This window comes from Sus scrofa, chromosome 13 (assembly GCF_054392235.1).
Source record: "Sus scrofa isolate SSC_HxYL_T2T_F1_AM1 chromosome 13, Sscrofa_HxYL_maternal_Yorkshire_Landrace_v2.0, whole genome shotgun sequence".
Classification (NCBI taxonomy): Eukaryota; Metazoa; Chordata; class Mammalia; order Artiodactyla; family Suidae; genus Sus; species Sus scrofa.
In genome coordinates, this window is record NC_139395.1 from 67,037,271 (window position 1) to 67,059,043 (window position 21,773).

Sequence of the window (21,773 nt, forward strand, 5' to 3'; positions counted from 1 at the left end):
TTAGCCATCTCAAAGTTTTTTAATTACTAAGCAATATGATCATTATAACTCCTTACTAGGAAAACTCTTGAAGCTTTGTCATTGAAAATGCTCCAGATTGGCTAGCCATGATTTAACTTTTGGTTGTTCTACTTTGTGTTCCTCTCAAATGACTAAAAGAGAAAAGGCTCTTGGTATTATTATAAAACATGTTTCATAAATGGGGGAGAAAAGGGAGGACTTCTTACCTCTGAAGTTCCAACTGTGACCCCCAAAATTAGGATGCCCATGAATAGCAGGCTTTTCTATAAAGGAGTATGAAGAAACAAAGACGGATGCATGGGGACAGAAAGCACACGAAGTAAAAGCCAAATTTCCTGGCAACCGTATGAAGAAAGGATTTTAATCTTACCTATAGAGGTTGGTTGGTGTGTTTCTGTCTGTTTTGTTTTGTTTTCTTATGTACAGATGCCAGAAGGTCCAATGAGGACCTTCTACATCTGAATGCTTGGAGATGGAGCCCAGGGATTTATGTTGTATATGTTTGTGTATCTATTTCTACATATACATACACACACACACACACACACACACACACACACACACGCATGCACTCACCATGACTCCAATGTGTAGTCCTGGTTAAGAGTCACTAGTACAAAGAAAGCGTTAGATTTCTTGCATCCCTTTTACAATCTAAAATTACTTCAGTGTTCCCTAGATCTTCAGCTCTTAGCTAGGCACCATGGAGAATACTTAGATGAAGAAAGCTGTGTTCCTGCCTTCAGGAAACTTAGAGTGAAATGGGCCAGGGCTGGAGGGAGCATTGCTCTGCAAATGAGGTGAAAGCTGATGTTCCACCACAGTGTTTTGGTATAGTGTATAAGAGTTCAGCCAGCTGTGGCTTTAAAATGTAGTAGCAAATCTGGAAGTAGGCAATCCAGGATTAGTATTGCTTCTCAATCATCCTGGCAGGGCCCAGGCTCTTTCTAACTTCTACACTATCCTTAGAGAATTAGCATTGGTCCTCATGCTGGATGCCTTATGTGGCCAATATGTCTGCTCCATGTTTCTGGCACAAAGAAGAAAAAAAGACAAAGAGTAGTTGGCTAAAATTTTTTAAAGACTTGACCATCAATTCTGGCCTTTTAAATTAGGAGAACGGAGTTCCCATCATGGCTCGGCAGTAACAAACCCAACTAGTATCCATGAGCATGCAGGTTCAATCCCTGGCCCTGCTCAGTGGGTTAAGGATCTGGCATTGCTGTGAGCTGTGGTGTAGATTGCAGATGTGGCTAAGATCCCACATTGCTATGGCTGTGAGTAGGATGGCAGCTACAGCTCCAATTCGACCCCTAGCCTGGGAACTTCTATATGCCACAGGTGCAGGCCTGAAAAGCAAAATAAATAAATAAAATAAGGAAATCAATAGCTTTCCAGGAACACTTACTCAACAGATACAAGTTGAAATAGGGCAGTATAAGCCCTACTCCCACTTATATCTCATCAGTAAGAAATGTGTCACATGGCCAAACCTAACTATAAGGGAATCGGGGAAGCTGAACATTTTCCTACACACATGATTTCCGCCTAAAAAATTAGGGCTCTGTTAACAATGCAGAAGAGGAGAATGGGAGTTGGGTAGGCAATTGAGGCAAAACTAATGTCTTGTCTTGTTGAAGGGAGCATGGGATACAAGAGCAAGGACCTAGCTAGACCCAGATAAAGATAAAACAGCTCCACTCTTTGGGAAGCTGACAGCTTATCACTTAGCTGGAGGAAACTCTTCATCTGCCCATTTGACTTATGATTTGGGTATTTGGGTTATTGCTGTTGGAAATGGCTGTCTTCCAACTATACGTATATTGATTGCCTGACTCTGAGAGAGCACACATTTCAGATTCTTACAATGCACTTCACAGACTCACACAAACACCACAGCAATGCCTATGTCCTCAATAGGGGCCCAGTCCAGAGCAAAGGATAGATTTTTACCCTGGTTTACATAAATATTAACTAATATTCTTGCATACAGTTGCCTCATTTTAACCATATTACTTGGTTTCCAGGCTCTTATCTTTTTTTCTTTCTTTTCTTTTTTTTTTTTTTTTTTTTTTTTTTTGTCTTTTTAGGGTCACACCAGCAGCATGTGGAGTTTTCCAGGCTAGGGGTTGATTTGGAGCTGCAGCTACCAGCTTACACCACAGCCACAGCAATGCAGGATCCAAGTGGTGTCTGTGACCTACACCGCAGCTTGCAGCAACGCCAGAACCTTTAACCCACTGAGGGAAACCAGGGATAGAACCCATAATCTCCTGGATACGAGTCGGATTCTTAACCCACTGAGCCACAATGGGAACTCCTGCAGGTTCTAATTTAAAACACCACCAACAACGATTAAGCGATGGGGCTCATAGCTAACTGTCTGCAGTTTGTACCTGGTACAGTCTGATTTTGGAGCAGAAGGGCCTTACAGGGAGAGATTAGAATGGTCTCAGGCAATATATTTGCTTGGATTTTGTTCCCATCCAAACTATGAAAAATATATTACAGTGTATTCATACTCCATTTATTATGTTTTGTTTAATTTAATCATAAGCCTATTCTAAAATTGCCTTCCTCCTATAACCAAATTTCCTGGGTTTAATTACTTCTTAAGGACCAGTTAATTTGGGTTTTTTTTTTTTTTCTTTGGCCCTGTCAACGTGCTGGCCCTCACTTCCTTAAGAGATTAATTTAAAATTCTGCGGAAATTTTTGGTTTTGACCACTGTGCAAAACTATCATTCAGAATGAACTGGGCTGGAATCACTCAAGATCCCAAACCCCCTTAAAGCTGGTAAGAAAGAAAGAGAACATTGGGTATCAGAAATATGATCACTGAGTACATGTACCCATGCCCCACAACTAAAGCTGCCTGCTGGAGTTATATGAAATTAGATTTTGTTATTGGTATTCAACATGAGCTATTATGTTTTTCTAATAATAAGTTCAATAATAATATAACCTTTGTTTAACTTGGGCACCTGGTTAGCTAAATGAGACCCCAGCTGTCAGTGAAATACCTACCTCAGTATAGGAGTGAAAAGTTAATAAATTCATAATGTAAGTAAAGAAAATAATAATAATGCTTTGCTTCCCTCCAAGGAATTCAAAGCACTGTGCGGGTACCATTTCATTAATCTTCATATAAATCTTTGGTGCATGGTAGGAAAAAAAATTTTTTTAACCTTAGGAGAAGCTGACTATGGAATTCCAGTCTGTTTTGACTCTGAAATAAATCCCAAATCCATCTACTTCTCTCCATCTGCATGGCGTCCATATGGTCCAAGCTGCCATCATCTCTCATGAATTGCTAGATAGTCTTAACAGATTCCCTGCTCTCATTCTTCTCTGCTCTACAGCCACTCCCTGAGAGAGCGACCAGAATGGGTTTTTGTTTTTTTTTTTTCCACTGAAATCAGAAGATATCACTCCAAATCCTTTTTTTTTTTTTTTTTTTTTTTTTTTTTTTGTCTTTTTTTTTGCTATTTCTTTGGCTGCTCCCGCAGCATATGGAGGTTCCCAGGCTAGGGGTCTAATCGGAGCTGTGGCCACCAGCCTACGCCAGAGCCACAGCAACGCAGGATCCGAGCCGCGTCTGCAATCTACACCACAGCTCACGGCAACGCTGGATCGCTAACCCACTGAGCAAGGGCAGGGACCGAACCCGCAACCTCATGGTTCCTAGTCGGATTCGTTAACCACTGCGCCACGACGGGAACTCCCTCACTCCAAATCTTAAACCCTTTCAGTGGTTCTTCTTCACTCTTTGTTTTTTATTTACCCAGTTTTTTCTCTCATATTCAGCTTCATTGTTTTTCCTCCAACAAGGCAAGAGTTTGCCTATCTCAGGACTTGTCACCTTGCTGGCCCCTCTCTCTTGCACATCAGTTTAGTGTGGTTATTCCATTCTCTTCCTTCAGATCTTCTCTCCTACTCATCTTCTCCAGTCTTAGAGTAGCTCCCTCCTCCATGTTCCTCTCTATTGCAAACGTATTTGTTTTTTCTATAGTCCCTATCTCACACTGCATTTATCTTTTTATCTGCTTATATGTTCATTCTAGATGCTTCTTCCCCTCACACTACCCACAGCTGCAAGCTTCTGAAAGCAGGCATGTTATCTGGTATATCTTCAGGGCTTAACATAGTGTCTGGAGGACAGTAAGTGTTCATAAATATTTTTCAAATGAATTAATGAATATTGAGATAATTGTCTGTAACCTGCAGAACTCCTCTCATTTTTTTATTCATCAGTTTTCCATAATCACAACTAAATTCAGAAGGTGTTCTATATTTCTCTATTTGTGTACTGGCATTGAGATATCCCAGCTGAATTCTTATTTTCTTTACTTTTTTTTTTTTTTAGGGCTGCAGCTGAGGTATATGGAAGTTCCCATGCTAGGGGTCCAGTTGGAGCTGTAGCTGCCATCCTACCCACAGCCACAGCAACTCCAGATCCAAGCCATATCTGTGACCTATGCCACAGCTCATGGCAACACTGGATCCTTAACCCACTGAGCGAGGCCAGGTACTTAACCTGCATCCTCATGGATACTAGTTGGGTTTGTTACTGCTGAGTCACGACAGGAACTCCCTGAATGCTTGTTTTCCATCCCAGCTATCTTCTGTGCCCTATGGGGACCTCTCAGTCAGTAATGCCACGTTCTCCCTGTCTGTAATAATAACCAATATCTAATCTCTGATCCTTGAGAACTTCACTGTTATCATTTTAGGCTCTTGTTTCCCTCTGGCAAAGCTTTGGTGCATGCTGAGCTGTCCTATCATAAAGAAATCATTTCTTTTCATTCAGGGACTAAGTAACTATAGACTGGATTTTTTAAGGCAAGTGATAAAAAAAATAATAAAATAAAGTAAAATAAAATTCAGGGGATGATATCCAAAAACAAGCAGGTGGAAATGAAATTCCATCTGAAAAATTCCCCCTTATTAATGCTGTGGATCCTGTTCCATTAATGAATCTCATCAAAGGTCCCTTTTGACCATTGCGAGTTTATCAAATTCCTCATGATAGTTGATAAATCTAATTGTCTCTTTACAGACTTTTTTTTCCAAAGCGAATTTCTTCCAGGTGTTTGGGTATGAATCAAGCCCTGACTTTAATTCACGGATAGGAATTAGCCTCCTTAATAAACTTAATCAGAAGCCGAGGCCACTGCAGCATCACCATACTCGGCTCTCAGCCGCTAATCAAATTCTCCTCACTTCCCTCACAGAGGACCACAAATCCTTGGAGACCTAAGGAATTGGACTCATTTCTATGTGGGGGTAACCTCCACAGGAGTCATTCTTTATTAAACCTTCATATCAGCTATTTCTGGGCTTTTTCGTTGGTGGGGGTGGTGCTTCATTTTTGACATCACTTGGTCCTGTTGTAATGAGCATTGGGCAATGGCAGGACTGGGCTGCAGAAGCCCCCTCAGAGCCTAGCAGCCCACATTGCCAGCTTGTCTTGATTCACTACTTCATCCCTTTTTTTTTTTTGAATCAGGAAATAGACTTGGACGTATCAGTTGTATATGTCAAGGCCCCTCATTTGTCAAAGTATTAGTGGTCCAGTGTCAACATAAATACATCTGTCCATAAATCTTGACAGGTATAATGATTTGTTGCATTTGAAAGGCATGACTCAACCATGAGACCCCTTTTTGATTCCTAACGTGATTATCTTTAAAGCCAGGCATTTCAGATGCCTTCTGAATTGACTTCTGTCAAGTGATTGAGTAGCTCCCGCTGGCTTATCTACTCTTATGAAGTTAATACCATCCTGGCCCCTGCTGTCACCTGCCTCGAAGGCCACCTGGACTGGGGAAGAAATTACATCCTTGATGTGTTCATTTCTCTTGACTCTGGCAATGCCTTCATTCTCAGGCCTTGATTTTGTTTTTTCAGTAGGACACTGACACCATTTTGTTTGTTCACAGGGAAATGGGTTTGGCGCATTGGTCCAGTGAAGGCTTTCCTAGCTCTCAGAGAGCCGGGAAACTCATAAAACAGAACCATGAAAGCAGACCTCTACTGGGAGATAGCTAATAGCTTTATAATCACTTGATAGGGGACTCTGCAAACAAAAGGAAGGGCTTCTTTGTGACAGTTTATTGAGTGTTTATTTCTTGCCAAAACCTCTGCTAAGAGCTTCCCATGCTGTACCATCTTTAATTTTCCCAAACACCTAACAGATATCATTAAACTCATGCCCAGCAGCCTTCCCAAGGCTGACAGCTTGTAAGGGGTGGAGCAGAAATTGGATGCCAGCTATCTGAGTCAACATCAATGTGAGTTCCCATCCTCAACTCTTAACTGCTCTACTGAGCTGCAGCACTCTTATCTTTGCTTCACTTTCTAAGGCACAATGTGTTGCCTGATGCCTTCATTTTCACTGCTCTAAAATGGGCCCCGTGATGCCAGGAAAGCTTATGAAGAGCACAGGTTTGTGCTCTCTGGTGTCTAGGATGACTCCAAACCCTGATTTTTGCCACTTATGTTGTGATTTGGAAATCTTCCTTGTTCTCCAGGAATTATGTCATAGTGAATTTTTTTCTTTTTATAGCCACACCTGCAGCATATTGAAGTTCCTGGGCTAGGGGTCAAATTGGAGCTGCAGCGGCATGCCTATGCCACAGCCATGACAACACCGGATCCAAGCTGTGTCTGCAGCTTGCACCAGATCCTTAACCCACTAAGCAAGGCCAGGGATCAAACCCACATCTTTATGGACACTCTGTTGGGTTCTTAACCCACTGAGCCACAACGGGAATTCCAACTTCTTAAAACCAGAAGATTAGAAAGATGTCATTAAAAATGAAAACAAAACTATGGCCATGGTGCTCATTTTTAAAATATTGAATTTCCTAATTCATAGGCTTTTATGTTTAATTTCCCTTTTTTGCAACCCATTCTTCTTTCTTGCCGTTCTTTCTTCCTTTCCTTCTTTATTCTCTTGTATGAAATCACTAACTAAAAATTCAACTTTGCAATTTCCTTTTGGAAATCTTTTCATCTCAAGCAGGTGTCTTCCTGTTCTTTCTCAAAGTCCTCTGACCCCTGCCTCTGTTGTTTGTTTAGATACATCAAACAGAAATTTCCCTTAAGGAAAAATGAATTAGGTGCCAGTTTTGCCATCCATAATTTCTTTAGGATATTCACTTAAAGGCATGTCTTCCTATTTGAGTTTAATAGACATTCATTCAATACCTACTATGTTCATCTTGAGAAAACAAAAGTGAAAACTTGAAGCTGATCTGAATCTTAAAAATTTCTTGGGGGGCAAATGGATGTACATATGCTCATATATATGCGCACCAGCAACAACTGAAGGCAACAATTATAATATGATGTATAAATAGTGTAATGTGGAAAGGGGATAGAGATGCTAATGGATTTTAGGTTAAGAAAAAACTATGGTCATTTAGAGAGGGTTTGTAATCATAAAATTCAGGAGTTCCCATTGTGTCTCAGAAGTAACAAATCCTACTAGTATCCATGGGGATGCAGATTTGATCTCTGGCCTAAGGATCTGGTGTTTCCATGAGTGGCACTGTTGGTCACAGATGTGGATCAGATCTGGCATTGCTGTGACTGTGGCGCAGGCTGGCAGCTGGAGCTCCAATTCGACCCCTGGCCTGGGAACTTCCGTATGCCAATAGTGTGGCCCTAAAAAGAAAAAAATGCCCCTCTTATGCCTCTGCCCATCACCATCCTGTTAATCCAAGTCCAATGCCAATCTCACCTTGTTAGACAGTACTGCTGTCATAGCATCCCCTTTCATTTCCTTTTTTCTGGTCAATAGTACTATTAGCTTCTAGCACCCGTATAGCATTGTGACATACAAAGATGTCTGGTATCTGCCAACTCAAATGGACCATCTTGGGAAGTAGGGTTCATTTCAGATCCTTCCATGAATACCTTCTTCATAGTAAATATTGAATAAACACATGATCTCTGGCTGAGCACTGTCCAATCAGATATTCATTGCTATAAAATAAAGACCTACCTATGAAGCATTTTTCTAACAAACTCATCACTTTAGTAAGACAAACATTTCTATTCTTCCTGTGATGGGCTAAAAATTGAAAATGTGTGGCAATGAAGGCTGAAGAGCCAGCTTTCTCAAGCCTAACACAACCTCAGTAGTAGGCTCCGTGAAATATTCTCCAACAGGTCTTTGAGCTACATGTCCATCTGAGACCTCTCAAATCTTTCTACTTCTCTCATTAGTTCTATCTTCTCTTTAACATTTCCATGCTTAAGTCTTGTTAACAAATGTAGAAACTGAGAAGAAAAAGAACTAAAGAATTCAGCCCACAGGCTGGATTCCTCCAGGGATATTAGACCCAAATATCTCCCTGTAACAGACAAATACACACTTACCCTGTTTACTTAAAAAGAATCTTGTCTTTTAAGGACACCATGTCTTAAAACTAAAAATCATCCAAAAAGAAAAAAAAAGAAAAAAGAAAAGAAAAGAAAAAGGCAAGAGAAGGGAGGTGGGTGGTACTTGAGGGGAAGGAAATCTCTCTCCATAGTCAGAAATACATGCACATACTTGTTCTGGATCCACCAAGAGTGTAATTATTGCATGTCCAGTTGCATTTCTACACATGTAAGTTTCTATTTGTGTCTTCAAACTCTGCCTTGTTGTGAAGACAGGGAAAGTCTCTGCCATTTAATGTCTGTCTCTCTCTTTTTGTGGATGTACTTGCTCAACCCAATTTTGGAAATATGGCCTTCGGTGGCTCATTTTTATATGATTGGTACATAATGATACTCATCAGTAGCTTATTGCTATGTAATCAAAACTACTCAAGGTTTCAATGCTGCACTAATATTAACTCCAACCATTTACTATTTTAATGAAGTGAGTGTTGATATAAACATTTGCATACTTATTTGTCAATACAAACAGATTTGATGTCGAGTAATAAGATCATTAAAAGTAATCACATATTTACATTTTTAATCCCCATTTCCCTCCACCCCTTCCTCCATTTCCTCTCTTCGTCACCTTGGCACTAAACAAATTATCAAGGTAGCATCGAAACCACAGTACAGGATCACCATAGGCTTTCCCACTCTAGAATCTGTCTTCATAATTCAAAAAATGACCACCAGATGCCAACTGCCTAGGGCAAGGTCAGATCCCTGCAAGAGGCTCAGAGGCCACTGAGCTGAGCTGTGATTTGTTTTAGGACTTTGGTTAAGTCCAGATAAAAACAAGAATAATCAAAAAGCCAAACAAAAAATAACCATGACTGACAAATTGTCTTCACCAGGTTAAGGCTACATCTCAGGCTGCATCAATGTATCTAGCACCAAGCTCCTGCTCATATCTGTTGCCTTCCTTCTCCTTCTCACTATCAAGACATCCCAAACCTAGGCAATGAAAATGTGGCTTCAGGAGATGAAATAAACTGGAGCATGTAGACAGGAGGACAAAGGAAGCTGAAGCCTCTTTCTGAAAATCATGGTGCTAAGTGGCAGAACCAAAAGGGATCTTTGACATCTTTTGCCTAAAACTCTTTTTTATGCACAAACAGCAAGAGGCATAAAGAGCTGTTGTGATTTGTCTGAGGTCATACAACCACTCTGGATTGTTCCTCCCCAGTACTCTTCAGAACGGTCTTTGGTCAAACTAATACAAGGGACTCAGCCATTACTCAGATATAGGATCAAGGTCATTTCCATATACGTGTGCATACACACATAGTCATTCCCATCCCAACCCGCTAGTCCCGGTCACCTGCAGGTGATAGCTATCAGGATCTATTTCTTTTGCACTGGCCATAGCCTTGGTAGAATTGGTATTCAAGGTGCCCTATCCTTCTCTCCCCAAGGATGGGCTTAAAACCCTGGGCCAACCTTACTCTCTTAAGATTTATTTCCTCAGTCTTAGCAGACTTAAAGTAGTCAGAGCTGATTCATCCCAAGGTAATTAACCACTTGTAGGAGGACCCCAGACAGTCTCCTGGGTCCTCCTCTCTAGAATCCAGGAACTACTCTGGTTCTCACTCTTTGTCCTTGATCCTGGGAGTAGTCTGATGCTGTGGGTAGACTAGACCAGTGGTTCTCAATGTGGAGGGGAATTTTCCCCCATCAGAGGGTATTTGGTAATATCTGGAGACATTTTTGGTTATGACAACTGCTGGGGAGGTGGTGCTACTGGCACCTAGTAGGCGGAGGCCAAGGATGTTCCTAAATATCCCTCAACCGCAGGACAGCCCCCGTAAAAGGAAATTACCTGATTGCAAATGTCCATATTGCTGAGGTTTAGAAATCCTGGGCTAACCCCAACACTGATTTCCAGTGCCTTTTCTCTTGCCTGCTTCCCTTTAGAGCGTAAAAAATACTCACTCTCCCAACCTCTTATAACTAAAAAATCCAAGTGATATAGTTTTGTCCAATGAAATTTGAGCAGAATCTACTTTTCTAACTAAATTGACAGGAGCAGCTGGACCTTTCCCTTCCCCTTCCTACTACTTACAAGGTAGATAAAGCTTGATGTGTTGGCAGCAACCATTGTGTGAACATTAGAGAAAGGCAAGAAAAAAAAAAAAATCACAGGTACCAGCACCAATTCCAATGACTATCTCCATTCCGTCTTGCTGTTTAAGAAAAATTAAATCCTCATTTTTTAAAACTGTTAATAATCAAATATTCATTTCCTTCCCATTGAAAGCATTTCTATGGTAATTCCTCTCAAATTGCTTCTCTGCTTATGTCAGCTAGAGTCCATTTTTGTGTTTCTGCAAGAAAAGAACTGTACTTGATACACACTCTCAATGTGAGCCTTTGTGGATTATGTACTGCAGCCAGAATGGAGATTTTCCTTTCTTATGGTTCTTACTGCTGGCTGAAATTCTGGCTCGGTGGAGCAAGTCAACGTGGGCACTTTTTGCTAGCATGCAGCAATATTTTTGGATCTATGCTTTGGGATAAGATTTGTGATAAAAAAAAAAAAGTGTTTTCTGCTTTTAACTCTAAGTCACAAAATGTTTCTGCCTTTTAACTATAGGTCAGAAAAATCCTTCCAGCTGTAGGGTCAAGTAGACATGTGTTCAAGAAGGCCTTTCCTACTTGGGATTAGTGAGCTAGGTGCTAATAGGAGCTGGTAGAGAAGCCACGGCTGGTTATCCTTCTCTGACCAAAGCTCAGTGGCTGCTAGAACTACATTTTTATTGTTGGTTTGAGGGAGGAAGTCATAGAGGCAGAAGCAACTGGCAAGACCCTCTTTGATTAAGATAGGAATCGCAGCCACTCCCTTGCCCTACAAAGCAGGGCCTCCCCCAACCCCAACCTGCCCATCAGAACGGGGTCCACTAAGGCTTCCTGCTTCCCTCTCAGCATCTCAGCACAAGGCTCCCTTAGAAGCAGGGTCAGTAGCTTATTTTCCTCAAGGTCTGACTAAGGGCACAAGGGGTTCTCACTGCTATTGGCTCCACAATTTTCTCTAGATCAGTGCGACCAAGTCTGGTAATTTCTTTCTTTCTCTCTTCCTCTCTTTCTTTTATGGCCACACCTGTGACATATGGAAGTTTGGAAGTTCCCAGGCTAGGGGTCAAATTGGAACTTCAGCTGCTGCCTCTGCCACAGCCATAGCAACAAAGGGTCTGAGCCATATCCGTGACCTACACTGCAGCTTATGGCAACTCTGGAGCCTTAACCCACTGAGCAAGGCCAGGGATCGAACCTGCATCCTCACAGAGACTATGTTAGGTTCTTAACCTGATGAACCACAACAGGAACTGCAAGTCTAGTAATTTCTCAACAAGGAAACATTTTTTGGAGACAGTCTACATGTAGAAATGAGGAGCACAGTTTCTGGAGTTTGCCTGAGTGTAAATGGGGCTTTGCCCCTCAATAATTATGTTGACAGCAGCAAATAGTATTATTAATGAGGAATGACTGTAGGCAACATTGTCCTAAGTGCTTTACACATATTACCACACTTACAGCTGTTTGACTTTCATCAAGCTATTTAACATCTTTGAGCTTCAGGTGACTCAGGCAGTAAAAGGACATGATTTAGAAGTGACACCGCAGGGCACCTGAAATCTAGTGAGGAGTCTTTTTTTTGTTTTGTTTTTTTCTTTTTATGGACGCCCCACAGCATATGGAATTCCTGATTCAGGGATCAGATCTGAGCCACAGCTGCAGCAATGCCAGATTCTTCAACACACTATGTCAGTCTGGGAATCGAACCTGTGTCCTGGTGCTGCAGAGACACCACTGATCCTATTGTACCACAGGGAGAATGCCTAGTGAGGAGTCTTTGAATGTCATCTTATAATCATTCAAGGAGACAGATTTTGACCAGTTGAAAGCTACCTGAAATTCACATTTTGAAAGATACACTGTGAAGCAAGCTGTTCAGTGTGACTTACTTTGGTTTTTTAAGAAGAGAGGTTCAGAGCTGAGCTGGGTAGCATCTCTTTTGCACATTTACCACCAGTTAACCTAGCATGAACACAAAACCAGGACCTGGATCCTGGGGCTCAGGGTAGGCTTCAGGCTTCCTTCTTGCCTCTGGAAACCTGTCAAGCTTGTCTTTGAGGCTGGGTGGCTGGAATTTATAGGACCAGTCAGAGTGTTTGAAGCTTCCTGATTCACTCTTCTCTTCCTCTGCTTGCTACAACAAGCTTATAATGAATACTGTAGAAATTATTTGGCCAAAGCACCCATTCCATTGAGTTACTGTAGTTAAAGTTGGAGGGAAAGTGGGCTTTTGAACATAAATGATAATGATGCTGATAAATTGTAATAGAAGATATGGATACTGGGCTATTACCAAGTGCCATGCACCATGCCCTCCATTTCTTAAGTCCATAACCCTGAGAGAAAGCCATTATTCTATTACTCACAGGAAGAATAAATGACTTCCCCATAGAACTAGCTAGGAATCAACAAAGGTGGGATACGAACCCTAGACATTTCCAAGTCTGTTCTCATAACCACCTCCTATGAAGCAAGGCAGAGCATCCTGCAACTACTCTTTGCAACCCCAGTGCACAGGGGAGAAAGCACCTTATTGGTCCAAAATGGATGTGGCTTTATGGCCTCCTGGAATGTTCACTCTGGCCAGGGTGGAATGGAAGCCCAATGACTCCTTTTGGATAAGATCTGAGCTCTGGAAACCTTAACCAGAAATTCTTTCAGGCAGAAGAAAGGAACATTCACCTGGTATATCCGTGGGGTTAAAAATCAAGTTCTCATCTGCTATTAGATTACACCAGCTCAGGAAAACTCTGTCCTGTTTTCCTCCAACCATGTCTAGTATCAAAAGCCCCCCAGGTTCCTCCCTGTACTGGTGACCTCCACATATCTACTCATGAGGTATGTTCTTAGAATAAAATGTAGCCCCATGACCTCATATAATGTGCTGATATTTACCTGAACTCCAAAAACCAATGGTGTAGTAAGGGACAGGTTGCAGCTGTTGGGCCTCTTCAGCATATGCTGTGCAGAACCTGTGCGTCTTCATAAACAACCTGTCAGTGAGGTTCCGGCCAACCTCACCGGACGTGGACGCACTCAGAGCCGGACCTGCAAACCTCTCACTTCATTAGCCATACCTTTCTGGCCGCTGTTTATTATTCCTTGAGATAAATGAAAGTTTTCTATTTCTGGCCAAGGCTTTGACAGAGAAACCTGGCTTTTTTTTTTTTTTTTTTCGAATTGTCCTTCTTCAGGCTCAAGTATAAAATGAGTCAGAGCACTCCTAAAAAAATCTTGAATCAAGTCCAAATTACTAAATGTTCCTTACACTGTTAATTAGGTCAAGTAAGTTAAATATCTTTTTATGAAAGGCTTACTAAAGGTCATTCAAATAGGAAAAGACATCTTTTTAGCTGGCAGTGATAAGAGGAACCTGAAGGAGAAGCCTGTTGGTCATTGGACAAGACAGAAAAGCCTTAGACAATCTTAGACAATTCCAGTCTTGGGGCTAACCCACAAATCCCATTCTCTCTCTTTTTCCTCCTTTCTGCCTCCCCTCCTCTCAAGGAAGCACCCATACTTATCAAGAGGAGCAACCATATGTGGTTGTGCAGGCTGTGCACTGCACAATTTTACCATGTCAACAAGGCTGATGAGTAACGCCAAAACCCCACATTCTGAGTGTACCATGAGGCATAATTCACATGGGCCCAAATTTTAAGGGGTCAGTGAGTTCTTAAGTCTTTCTGGGGCCATGACTCATTTTGAGACCTAGATGACAATAATGGATCTTCTCTCTGGAAAGAGGCACAAGCCTTCCATAGTTTGAATACATTTTAAAGGGGTTCATGGGTCCCCCAAACCCATCCAGAGACTCTAGTACTTGGGGTAAGAAAGTAAATTTCTAATAGACCCAGCTGAGAAGCCCAATCCAAGTTAGAAACTTGCTTGGTAAAGAAATAGTCAAATATTTAATGGTGTCAGACGAAAAAAAACACAGTGCATATAACTCTATGCTTGGAAGAGCTTTACTTTGACACAAGATGAACCTTGGTCCTAGGGAGGCTCTGGCTATTCCATAGGCACTGCTAGAATCAGCAGTGTCGACAGGGTATGTCCAGATGCTCATTCTTTTATTGGCTTTGATTTCAGATCCACACTCATCCAAACCCTCTGTTCCCTGACTGACACCACGTTCTTCCTTTAAAAATGTTGATTCATTGAAGCCTTCCTGGCTAAACGCCACTGGCATCTTCAAGAGATCTGCCTTGTCTCTGCTCTCATCTCCTGTGTTTATCTTGCCTTTTAACTGCAGAGAGCCGTGTCTTATTTCTATGTCCAAATTCTTCAAGGAGCCCCTTCACTCCAGTCTAATACTAGACACAACACCATAAAGTAGACATAACACGGATAGTAGCAACTAACCCATTTTGTTCCTTCCATGCATCAAGTCCTCTGGCTACGTACGATCTGACTTGTTTTCATCTCATAACCCCACTTGGCCATAGATACCAAATACAACCATCAGTCTTGACTCACAGGTGAGGAAACTGAGGCCTAGAGTAATTAAGTTAGTTGTACAAAGTCAACAAATAAACAGCAGCTTTGGAAGTCAAACATTGTCACCTGCATCTACCAGGGGTTGGAAAGCGTTTTCCTATAAAAGACTAGATAGAATATACTTTATTATTTTATTTATACATAATTGTTTTACAATATTGTGCCATTTTCTGCTGTACAGCAAAGTGACCCAGTCATATATCATCCCCCATCATGGTCTATCCCAAGAGATCAGATATAGTTCCCCATGCTATACAGTAGGACATCGCTTTTTCTTGCATTCTAAATGAAATAGTTTGTATCTACAACCCCAAACTCCCAGGCCATCCCATTCCCTCCCCTCTCCCCCTTGGCAGCCACAAGCCTGTTCTCCATGTCTATGAGTCTGTTTCTGTTTTGTAGATAGGTTCATTAGTGCCATATTTTAGATTCCACATATAAGTAAAATTTGTATTTCTTTTCTGACTTAATTCACTTAGTATGAGAATCTCTAGTTACATCCATATTGCTGCAAATAGCATTTTTTTGTTCTTTTTTATGGCTGAGTAGTATTTAGTTAGGGAATTTTTTTTTTTTTTTTTTTTTTTTTTTTTTTTTTTTTTTTTTTAGGGCTGTACCTGCAGTATATAGAGGTTCCCTTGCTCCTGGCTGAATCAGAGCTATAGCTGCTGGCCTATGCCACAGCCACAGCAACATCAGATCTGAGCCACATCTGCAAACTACACCACAGCTTACAGCAACACCGGATCCTTAACCTACTGAGCGAGGCCAGGGATCAAACCTGCATCCTTATGGACACTAGTCAGGTTCATTTCCGCTGAGCTACAAGGATATCTCCTTAGATAGGAAATGTTTTAGACTTCATGGACCATACAGTCTGTTTCAACTACTCTGCACTGTCACCACAGTGAAAAAGCAGCCATAAGTAGTACTCACAAATGGGCATGGCCAGACTTCTCATGTGGCTCACAGCACTAATGGGTGTTGTTTTGTCCTGTTGGCCTTAACTTTGCCATCTGCTGTTCTATACCATCCTCCAAGCTCTGAGCCCCATGAGGTGGTCATCTCAAAACATCAAATTGTCCCAAATTGAATATATACAGCTTGATAGTCTTTAAAGCAAATCTGAGTTATTATAGCTTTAAAAAAAAAAAAAGTCAGTAAAAAACTGTTAAAATAATGCTTGGAAAGTAATGTGACTTTGCTTATTGATATAGGCAATTCTCTTGTAAGTTACATGTTTCAAATTATGCCAGGCTTCTGCAAGTTCCCAACTTTTTACTTTCTGGTGATGTCGGTTTTATCAGACATGCAACAAACAGCTAAAATCAAAGGTTAGGAATGTTGGATTCTCCAACTTCCTGGAGTGCCTTGGTCCAGCAGGAAATAAACCACCATATTAAATATTCCTTAGCATGCTGGGTCTGGGGAAACAACATTTTTGTTTATAATAAATACCATTCATGTGAGGACTGATTCAACAAGACACACTAACAAGGAAAGTGAATGCTAATATGTTTTCACATCACACTTTGTCTGGTTTTAGGTGTTTGCCTTCAGAAGCTCTGCCATGCTATGTTTGCCTGGAAAAACTTGTCTTAAAGCTTAATTAAAGATAGCATCCTGACAGATCAAAGATGTGGTTCACAGTCCTTTTATGTTCAGCAGAAGATCGTGGAGGCAGAAGAAGGTAAAGTAACTGGAGGAGATGATCATGGCTGAGATGTTTCTAACGGGGCACGGACACCTTGAGCTATCCTTACCTCTCAAGGGAAGAGTAGACCAGGTAGCCTTGGAACCCACGGAACAGCAGGTGCACTGCCCCACATCATCAGATTCCTGAGTGAGGAAAAGAAGATGAGCAGAACAAGTTGAGAAAGTTGACCTAGGAAACCTCTCCCCCAATATTTGTGTTAACTTTATTAAAGTCCTGAAAACTTTATTTAGGTTAAATGACATTAATGAATTCCCCTCCCTTTCCCCCAGTATTTAAAAATAGCTCCCATTTACAGAATGGTACTATTCCACTTTCATGAAATAATCACAGAGGCTGTAATAAACCAGCAACACCACAACAGTAACCATGACAACAGCAATGGCCAAATCTTAGGAAGTGTCTCCTCTGCACCAACCACCACTCTTGAAACTCCATCAGGTACTTCTGTTATCTCCATTTCAGAGAGGAAGGAGCTCATTAGAGTTTCGCAGATAGGAAGCCCATACAGAATTAGATTACATCAGTTTAGAGAGCTGTTAGTGTGTCTCCAACTATTTCACCATGGTACCTGTAAATGCACAGGGCAGATGGAAGGTTTCAAGACAAAAGCCAGAGATGAAAAGGTACTGGCAGTCTCCTAATCTTTCTTTGCTTTCTTTAGATTGTGTTTAATATTGTAGCTGTGTGGGTTTTAATAGAAGATATTTCTACTACAGTTTCACATACTCCCAGGGGGCATCTTTCTGAGTTTGGGAACGCAGGTCCAGTTGTCACTTTGAAGCAAGGGAATAGTTAGACCCAAAGGCCAAGAGGATCTAAAGCAATAAGTCAGATTGTCCAGCCACACAAGCACAAGTCAATTATTTATTCATCAGTGCTTTCATACCTGAATGCAGAGTATTTTTTAAGGGCGGAAGGTTGTCAAATCCAGCTCCCTCTGTATAGGGCTATTACAATAGAGCTGCTATAAACATTTGTGAAATTTATATTCACACAAAAATCTGTAACATAATGCCCAGCACTGCAACTGCTGAGTTGTGTGATGGTTGGATGTTTAGTGTATTTAGGAACAGAAAAATTGTTTTCCAGAGTGGCTGTGTCACTTTACATTCTCATCAACAATTCAGTGCAGAAGTGTCTAGTTTCTCCACATACTCACCAGAACTTGGTGTTATCACTCTTTTTACTTTTAGCCATTTTAGTATCTGTGATATCTGTTACCTGCATGGTGTGATCTCTGATAGTGGTTCTTCTTTGCTTTTCCTCTGTGGTTAGTCATGTTGAACACCTATTCATTCGTAATTTGCCTTTATGCCTCTTCTTCAGCAAAACATCTGTTTTTATCTTTTATCCATTTTCAGATTTTACTGTTCATTGTTTTACTGTTGAATTTTAAAAGTTTTTGACATATACTAGATAATAATCTTTTGCTGGATACACAGTTTGCAAATATTTTCCCCTCAAGGATACTAGTGGGGTTCACTGCCACTGAACCACAAGGGAACTCCTCGATGAAGGGGTTTATTTTCTTCTTTTATGGTCTGTGCTTTTTGTGTCAAGATCCTAAAGATGTTCTCCTAGGTGTTTTTCTCAAAGTTTTATAGTTTCACATTTTCCAGTTAAGCATATGATCCATTTTGAGTTAATTTCTGTATATGTGAGGTTTAGGCCCACTTTTTTTGGGGGGGAAGGGTCCTGAAAATGTCCAATTGCTCCAGCAACAAGGCCATCATCCTTCTTCTCCTGAATTGGTTTTGCATCTTTGTTGCAAGTCAGTCACATATGTGTGTGTGATTCTATTTGTATTCCATTGTTTTATGAACCTACTCTTGGTATTATCAGTACCATAATTTCTTGATGACTGGGCTACATAGTAAGGCTTCATATCAGGGAAGTAATTCCTCTCACTTCATTCATTTTCAGGATTTAGTTATTTTAGGGTCTGCATATCCATTTGCATTTGAGAATAAGCTTTTCTATGTATGAAAAACCTCCTGGGATTGTCATAGGAATTGCACTCAACACATATATCAGTTTGGGAAGAACTGCATCGTTACTATGTTGTCTTCCAATCCATGAACACAGCATGTCTCCTCACTTATTGAGGTCTTCCTTGATTTCATTCATCAGCATTTTGATTTTTAAGCATACAAATGCTATAGCTGCTTCATTGAGTGCGCACCTAAGTATTTAATTTCTTTGGAACAACTTTATATGGTATTGTGTTAACTTCAGTTCCGCATTTTTGTTATTATATAGACATGTGATTGATTTCTTTGTGTTGATCATCTATGCTGCAAGCTTGAACTCATTTAGCAAGAGAAATCTTTTCAGACTATGTTTTGGTCACCACATAGCTGAAATACATAATGCTCAGGCAAAGCCTCAGGTCTGTGTGTTTACTTATTTTTGAAGTGGACCAAAAGCCACTGCTGCTTATTAATTCTTTGAGACCTTCAGCAAACAATTGGGAGCTGCTGCTAGAGGAGAGATTCTTGATTTGTTTTAACTAATCTGTGATCTGTTTTAACTAGCCTACTTGTCATGTAGATCAGATCAAGCCTAAAGTTGGAGAAATGATTTGAGGTCAGCATTTCATAAGGAATTTAATTCTGGAATGATTTGTCAAGAAATCCTTAGTCTTCTAGCTCACAGAAAATTAAGTGGTTTGGGTGCTTAGTCATATACAATCTCAGAAATTACAGAACATTGTAGAAGCCATCTTCTTAAGAAAATGCATTACCAAAATGGTACTTTCCAGTAACGAGACAAAAATAGTGCCAGAAGAAAGTTGCTCCTGGATATCTTTCTTTTGCAGGCTCTTTTTCCTCTTTAGAGTTTCCTTTAAGAAATGAAAGAGGGCAAATGCTCAACTTCATTTTGTTTCCAGGTCCCTAATTTTGATTCAGAACCACATCTTTGTTTAAGGGTTTATGCAGATACACTTCAATTTTGTCAGTCTCAATTTTGTTGAAGAAGTAGGATCAACTTCTAATTTTCAGTGTTAAACCCTATTCTCAGCTTTCTCCTGCCGTATTCTCAAGATGACTACACTGGGTTATGTCCCACCCTGGGCCAGACATTCCCAGTAAACTGAGCACCTGTCCTTGCAGTTGCTTCATGTTATGGCATCAAATGCTGGAAAGAACAGAGGAAAATCTCAGACACATTCATCATCTCTGCCCTTCTCTACCCACTTCTGTAAGTGTCCGGAGTCCTCCTGGGAGAGCCCAGGGCTTCTGCGGTCAGCTTTTGACTCGAGCAAAATTAATCCACAAGGTCACATTTACATAACCATTTCAAGGAGATCTGAAGGCTTGTCCATGCTGCGAGATCTAATATCACAAGTGTAGATGAAACTGGCACCTTTGTCACTCATCAATAAAGAGTATTGTTGAAGCCAGAGGGAAAAGCTCAGAAGCCTTGAAAGGGATAGAGAGAAAATGTACATCAACAAAGCAGGCCTGCATAGAACAGAAGAGAACAGCAGGGACTTGAGGAAGACGTATAATGTGACCTCACCTAACACCAACAAATTTAAAAACAAATTTTAAGGCACTGAGTAAAACTAGGAAGAAAACCTCACTGCCATCTAAATTGGTTTGCAAGTCCACTAGCAGAGAACCTAGTTGGTGGTTGCAACTATGTGGGTGAAAAAAAGATACCTCAGATTTCAGATATTGTATGTCCACAGGTCTGCACAGATAACCAAGTCTCAAACCAGTAAGCTGGTGACTAGCTACTAGTTAGCTTCAAAAGGTGGCTTAATGATGCTTTTTACTCTGGATGGTACCCAAGCTTTCAAAACTACATGAGAAGCTGAATTCAAAGGATTGCCTTTTAATTCAAGCAAACAGACATTTATTAAAATTACTTTTTCTGAGAAACATATTTATGTGCGGTTATAAACAAGAACACTTTTTAACATTAAAAAATTTGAACTTTAAAAAATATGTAAAATGTTCAAGAAATGTAAACAGGAATTTTCATCTCATTTTCCATATGGTTATGTGAGCACCTTAAATATCAACAGAGATCACAGACAGACCCATTTACATTCATAGGAATTTTCTAAATAAGAAAAAAATTTTAAATTGTTTCCAAAATTAAAATGTTATTTTTTGGCAGTGAAAGTAATACTTACAATCAGAAAGACTGAAGGATAATATGTGCTACATATGAGTAAAATATCCATATAATTGAAGGGTTTTTTTTCTTATGAAGCAACTTTAAAATGTTTATAACTTAACATTTCCAGCAGACACTTTCCCAAAGATTTCTGACTTTTCCTATTTGAAGCTATGAACATGAAACTATATTTTCTTGACGACTCATGTTCACGTTGGAATCATCTGTAATTGTTTAGCATTTCTTTAAAATTTTTCTTTTCTTTGTCCTCAGTGACTCTTGTTTGTAGAAATGTATGCCTTTATTTTATATTCCCTGAATATTTTCATGAATTCTGGTAGGGCTTATCAATTGCAACAGATAAATAACCTAGACTGTTAGAAATATTTGTTAAATAAGTGTAATTATTGGAGGAGATTTTAAGAAATGAGTATGTGGGGAAAGGATGCTGTAACAGTTACGTGCCAATTATTTAAGATGATCATATTTTTCTTTTCTTTGTTTTTTTGGTTATTGCTGTGGTTCACTTTTTTGGTTAGCGATTATGTTCTAGGTTGCCCCAAGAGTAATTTTTATAATGACAGCTTTTAAAAGGAAAATACTATTTGATTTTTGATGGAAGAAATCAACGTTTGTATGTTAAGATTGAATAAAATGTCTAATTCTGGTTTTAGTCTGAAATATATTTTTTTAAAACTTATTTAAGTATGGTAAAAAGATTTTAGTTTTTTTTATAACCAAAGCATTCAAAATAAGTTTAAACTTATTTTGAATAAAAGTACTCAATATAGAACTAAGGAAGATAGGTACCAATGTTCGTTTCTAGTGCTAATATCATCGATTACCACAAACTAGGTGGCTTAAAACAACAAAATCTGTTCCCTCACAGTTCAGGAGGC

General features: G+C 40.2%; 1 long non-coding RNA gene across 1 annotated transcript in view; it reads left to right on the forward strand.

Annotated features, from left to right (window-relative positions):
* The window catches only part of LOC102167790 (uncharacterized), a 402,854-nt gene extending 381,307 nt beyond the window's left edge, over positions 1-21,547 (forward strand). Inside the window, exon 5 of the long non-coding RNA XR_002337630.2 lies at positions 16,576-21,547. This is a non-coding gene — a long non-coding RNA (uncharacterized LOC102167790). The remainder of the gene's footprint in view (positions 1-16,575) is intronic.
* The last annotated feature ends 226 nt before the right edge of the window (positions 21,548-21,773 follow it).